Source organism: Tympanuchus pallidicinctus, unplaced genomic scaffold (assembly GCF_026119805.1).
Source record: "Tympanuchus pallidicinctus isolate F22 unplaced genomic scaffold, pur_lepc_1.0 scaffold1, whole genome shotgun sequence".
In the NCBI taxonomy this organism is placed as follows: domain Eukaryota; kingdom Metazoa; phylum Chordata; class Aves; order Galliformes; family Phasianidae; genus Tympanuchus; species Tympanuchus pallidicinctus.
The window spans coordinates 48,865,459-48,871,496 of NW_026294618.1; the positions used below are offsets into that span (position 1 = coordinate 48,865,459).

Here is a 6,038-nt window from a genome sequence, read left to right on the forward strand (position 1 = left end):
AAGCATCATGTCTTCCATGGCTGTGAAATGAACAGCTGCTGTAAACACAGACTTGTGGCTTGGCTTGTTAAGATTTCATGGAACTGCAACTTTTTTCCAATAATGTCTGTTTCTGTATTTGTTGATTGTGGTTTCTTTTGAGATACCTCCACATTTTTATATCCTTCCTCAGTGTCTGGTCTTTCCATGTATTTACTTAGCTGTGGTGTCTCCTTATTCTGAAAATTGACTTCTCATCCCCTCTAAGCTGTACTTACGTATTTTAAAGCAAGTACAGTTGATGTTTAGGTCTCTAGATTTATGAATTGTTAAGTTCTTTCTGACTCTAGCAACAACTACTCTTCTGTTTCTGCTTTCTAAATTTTAGCAAAGACCAGTCCTCTGCTTCTGACTGCTGAAGAAATAACAGCAGCAAAGAACTTGGTTGTTCTGTTCCATGTTTATTTTGTGACTTATTTATGGTGGTTGGTTTTTCATTGCTCTTGTTTTTGGTTGTTTTGGTGTGCGTGTGTGTGTAATGCTACAGTAGCATTAAAAACCTCCAAAAAAATGACTGTCCCTGAATTAAAGAGCGTATGACTCATAGTGTCAGAAGTATGACAAGGGATAGGTAATGTCAAAATATGTAGTAGACAAGTTGCTAAATGACAGAATCATAAAAATAAAGCAAAGGCAGTGGGTGAAATCTTGATTCTGTTAAAATTATATCATCACATATGAAGCCAGTGGTTCCGTTTTAGGGAGAACAACATCGCTAAAGTAATGTGGTAATAAAAATGCTAACATGATCCTTAAAATCATTCTAAACAGATACTTTCAGATAAGATATGGAAGTATTAATGCCATTGTACATAGCAGCACTGAGGTTTTATCTACAGTACTTAGTACCGCTCTGTGTACAAGGAAAAAGTAAACAATTTAACTTGTTTAGGTAAGCAGAATAAAAACTGAAGGAGAATGTGTGCTGCCTGAAATATAAATTGAGGACAGACATAAAGGAAACAACAGTACTTAGCCATTCAACTGAACGACCGTGATGGATTATGAATAAATGTGCGGAAGATGAGCAGACAAGCTGTAGGCTAGAAGTCAGAAGAGGCTTACAAACCATAAATAAACTAAATAAATTATTTATCTTTTACAGTTACAGTTTACAGTCCCAGCCTGCTGACATGAAAGATAGTGTTTTCCCTGATGTCAGCATCAAAGGGACAAGACAATATTTTTGATTATTAAGTACATAATGAACCAAGTGATTGATTCCACCATTCATTATTATTTTAAGCCAGATGCAATGTTTCATTCAAAAAATATTATTTCTTCTTCTGTGATAAATGACCTGTTTCTAAACTCTGAACGTTCATGAAAAGCTTTGGTGTCATGTCTGGGAAGTTCTACTACAGATAGCATTTTGGGGAATTTCCTAAGATCTCAAAAAATGCTTTGATTGAGCCAGTCATACCTATGCACAATTTCCTTCTCTTCCATTTGGAAGTGAATTTTGATAATCAAAAAGGGCACCCTCTTGCAATTTCTATCACTAAAGAATTCATTACCTCAGGAAAAATCATATCAGTGACTTATGAACGGCGAAGACAGGCAATCATTAACTTGCATTTCAGTTAATTGCTAAATTACTCCTAATTAATTGCTAAGTTACTCCTAATTAATTCCATTACTCCTACTTAAAGTATTGCATAACACCAATAAGGAAACTTTACAGTCTACAAAGGCCTAAACTTCAAAAGACTGGTAACATAGAACATCCTTGACACTGAGAAGCCTTATGCTGAGAATTTTGTTTCAGGTCTATCTCTGCTAGTAAAAAGGTGCTGAGCATCAGAATCTGTCAGGAATAGGCTTAACAGGAGCAGATCTGCTGGTGCCATATCTATACAACTCTGAGAAGGCTCCCCTTTTCATTACAAGAGGTAATCCCTGAATGTGTTTATAAACCATTGGGATGTAGTGCTCAGGGACATGATTTAGCTTTGTTACATGATTTAGGTTGTTAGAGTTAGGGAAGTACAGTTAGGTTGTGCTTGGATTTGATGATCTTTAAGGTCTTTTCCAACCTGAGCAATTCTATGATTCTCTGATTCTATGATTTTCCCAGAATAGCGTGGGGTAAGGGTGAGGAGGTTGGCAGCTACTAACTGAGAATCACAGATGATACTTCTGGCTTGCTTGCCTCAAGCCAGATAGACAGCAGCACCAATATTTCAAGAGAACCTATCTGCGTAATGATTAATAAGGTTATACTAAACATCCCAGAGGTAGAACTGTTTTTGAAAAATGATAAAACATTTCCATAAAAATATCTGTAAAATCCTGAAGGCTGTGAGTAGTATAAAATTCTGTATGTTTATTCAAATGAGTAAAGATTGTGTTCATATGAAAACAGTAATTTATAATTAGGGCTAAGGGGGATGGAATAACTGAAAGCCATAGGAAATATTTTTTTAACCTATTAATCATTGAAATTGTTTCTAAGTACTTTTGAAGTAGAACCATGTTTCCCAAACCTATGTTTTTCAGCATTTTCCATTCATTCTGAAATTCAGTCTTAATTTCCTGGAATTACATGCATTTTATTCTTGGAACTTTAAAAAAACTCCCAGCATTTGTGATGCAAGTAGACAGAGGACAGAACACTCAAGATAAATTATTAAGTTCATCACATCTGAGAGTGTCACTGACTTAGTTCTCTTCAGCACAGACTGCTGTGGTTTAACGCAGCAGGTGGCTTACACCATGCGGTAGTTCACTCACTCCCCTCATTCCTAGTGGGATGGGGGAAAGAATCAAAAAAATGTAGAACTTATGGGTTGAGACAAAACTACTTACTGAGATAGAGAAAATTAAGAGTAAAAATGACAAATACACATATGACTGCATATAGCAAGTAATGTGCAAGTAATCCACCAGTGGATGTCCAGTTAGCCCCTGAGCAGTGGAAGGAAGTCTCATGAATGTCCAAGCCTTTCAAAACTTTCCTTCCACATGACATTATGTGGTATGGAATATCTCTTCAGCCAATTTAAGTCATCTGTTGTAATTCTATCCTCAGACCATCACCAAGAAAACTGAAATGTCCTTGGCATTGTAGAGCTCTACTGGGCAACAATTAGAAACATCAGTGTGCTATCAATGTTGCTTTTCTCCTAAAACCAAAACACAGCATCATACCAGACACTATGAAGAAGACCAACTCTGTCCCAGCTGAAACTAAGGCAGAGATTTAGGATAATAGAAGTATATGGGACAGAAATTATAGTGTGCTATAAGGCAGTATGTTCACAGGCATGTGGGTATAATCTGAATAAGACACACAAAATGTATGAGACTCCATATCTGAAGCAAAATGTTCTGTTCCAGTCTTTGGAATTTCTAAGCTTCTTTCTTCCTGAAGCAGGAAAGATATCCATACCTCACCTCTGCTCTCCCCTTCCTTCTCTTCCCTTCCCCTAGACTGGTGGACTTCCCCTTGCAGTATGAGACCTCTTTTAAAAGTAGCTAAATGGTTAAACATTCTCTCACATTTATCTTACTTTTTCAATAAGCTACAGCCTAAACAGTTTCACAGTTTTCCACAGTTTCCCTAGGGTTTCTTCAGCCTCCTTGCACTACCCTTCAACACCTCCACCTTCAGATTTCCAGCTTTTCCAGTTTTGGAGCCCTGATATGTCAACATGCTTGTAGTCTCTTTTCTATTGTTTCTTTACAGCTGTGTCTGCTTTAAACTTACACAGCATTTCTCAGTCATGTGCTCTATCTGGATATTACAACACCCATAGAACGCTAGCTTCAGTGAAGTTATAACCCCCATAAAAAAAGCAAAAGAACAGACAGAATTATGGGTTACAAGCCCAAAATACATCATTATACCACCCGCATAACCCACACCTTACCAGCTTCACTCAATAACTCATGAAATTACCCACTAATTGCTGGTTTAGCAAGAGTGCAACTGCTGGAAGGCTTGGGGCTGCCTTTCATAACTGCAGTTTCTCTCTCCCACAGAGACTTTTATTCTAATCAACACAGAGGAATGAATAAAATTGGTTTATTTCAAGTATGCATAGACACATTGCTCTCATAAAGGAGAACACACCAAAATACTTTTTAACAAATATAATAGCACAACTGCATTTCTAAATGGAAAGAAAAAGAGAAAAACCAACACATTCTTTTCTTGCCTGTAACAATTCTAGAGTTATCACTTTGACTTCTGTTAGACTTACCTCATAATTTATTGAAAGAGAATTCATTCCAGTAATGAATTAAAGTATTCATAAGCACACTGGGATCCTTTAGGCTGAAAGACATTTCCATAAATATAACACATACACTTCTAACAAGACAAACTACTTGAATATATCCAACAATGTGCAGTCAGATTTAGATGCAAAAAAAATTTAATAAGCTCCTTTAAGTTAAAAAACAGGCCTTCTCTTCTAAACATAGTTTAAATTGGCTTTTTTTTTTTTTTTTTTTTTTTTTTTTTTCAGTAAAAGGCAGATTACCTTCTGATTTCATCAAGAACAAGAATGGCAGTTTTCCAAATAAGTGGTCATCCTAACTGACTCATTCATTTAATCTAAGTAAAATACTCTGTTCTAAATTTTCAATTTTTTTCTCCATTTCCAGCAAGAATCAGTTTGGCCTTAGGTTGATAGGACTGAGTTCGTGGCAGTATATACCCAAGCAATTTGCCTGTGCTAAGGGTTTTACAGCTCACCAGAACTGAGCACAGTGTTAGAGGAAGTCTTTGGGGATAGGTAGCCTCTAGAAAGTAGCTTAATCTTCCTACTAGCATAGAAATTAAGGAAGTACTGTTAAGGAACAAAACTTGATGAGTTACAGGACAGCTTTCCACTGTATAAATGAAAGACCATAATTCTTTTTAAAGATGTGAACTGATTGTGACTAACAGTTCTGCTAAAAATCCAAATGAAAGTGAGGAAAAGTAGTGGTAAGTTTTGGAAAGAAAAAAAAAAATAACGAGAGTAACTTCCCTTGAAATGCTGTTAATGAAAATGAGAAAGCTTTAAACTGGTACCTCTCTGCACTTTTTCCCATTCATTATATGTGCCCAGTAATGGAAAATCCATTGACAGCATTTTCCAGAACAGTCATTATGCCTGCAAAGACAGGATTGGTAACATACAAGAAAACATGTTTACGTTAACATATTTAAACAAAATGTTGGAATTAAAAACTTGTTCCTTGAAATAGTCCATTCTTATTCCTGTATTCCCTATGCTACTTGGTCAAGTATTATTCTTCTACTGATTAAGCTTGCATGACAGCTGAAATGATATAATCATGACAAATCCTCAAGATTCAAATATACCTTTTTGCAGATTAAAAAAATAAATAAATAAAGAAGAAACGGAAAAAAAAGACAAACATGAAACTGAAGATGAAAACCAGAGTAGAGAAAGAATTTTTCTATTTCAGGCAGAGCTCAGCCCCAAAAAACTTACCACAGGAACTCTGCTTTTCTGCTTCCTACAAGCTTTGCATGGGAGCAATTAGCTTAAAGCATGTGACTTTGCACAGCGCAATTCAAATAGCACAAAATGTGGAAGCTGAGAATTAGCTTGTTGTTCAGAAGACATATGTCAGAATCTCATGGTTAATTTCTCTGCTTTTTTTTTTCCTTGTCTGGGAAGGTGTGTTGCAAGAAGTTACATTCAGATACAGCATTTTTAATAATGTAAGTTTTCAGAACCACACACAGAATAGGAGTAGCAAAATGTGCACTTTTGGTAGTAAACCAGACAAATTCAGGGTACAGGGTTAATATGAGACAAACTGTAAATGAAATTGTATTCACATAAATCACACAAGAATAATGCAGGATCGTACTGTTCCAAAGGAAAATGAGAAACATCTCAAGTAGAGAAATATTCTTCAAATTCTACATTGTACATTGTTAGGACATCTGGAGATTCTTTGTTCTTTGCAATTCCCAGTTCGCTCCTAAGCATCATTATTAAAGTGTCTAATAAAAACTTCTGGCAAGCCAGAAG

At 36.0% G+C, this 6,038-nt stretch overlaps 1 long non-coding RNA gene across 1 annotated transcript; it reads right to left on the reverse strand.

The window, feature by feature from the left end:
- Positions 1-4,244: 4,244 nt before the first annotated feature.
- On the reverse strand, positions 4,245-5,532 carry LOC128088343 (uncharacterized). The gene is made up of 3 exons (XR_008210225.1): positions 5,490-5,532; positions 5,063-5,144; positions 4,245-4,318 (listed from the first exon to the last, which is right to left on the reverse strand). It is a non-coding gene; the product is annotated as an uncharacterized LOC128088343 (long non-coding RNA).
- Between the last annotated feature and the right edge of the window lie 506 nt (positions 5,533-6,038).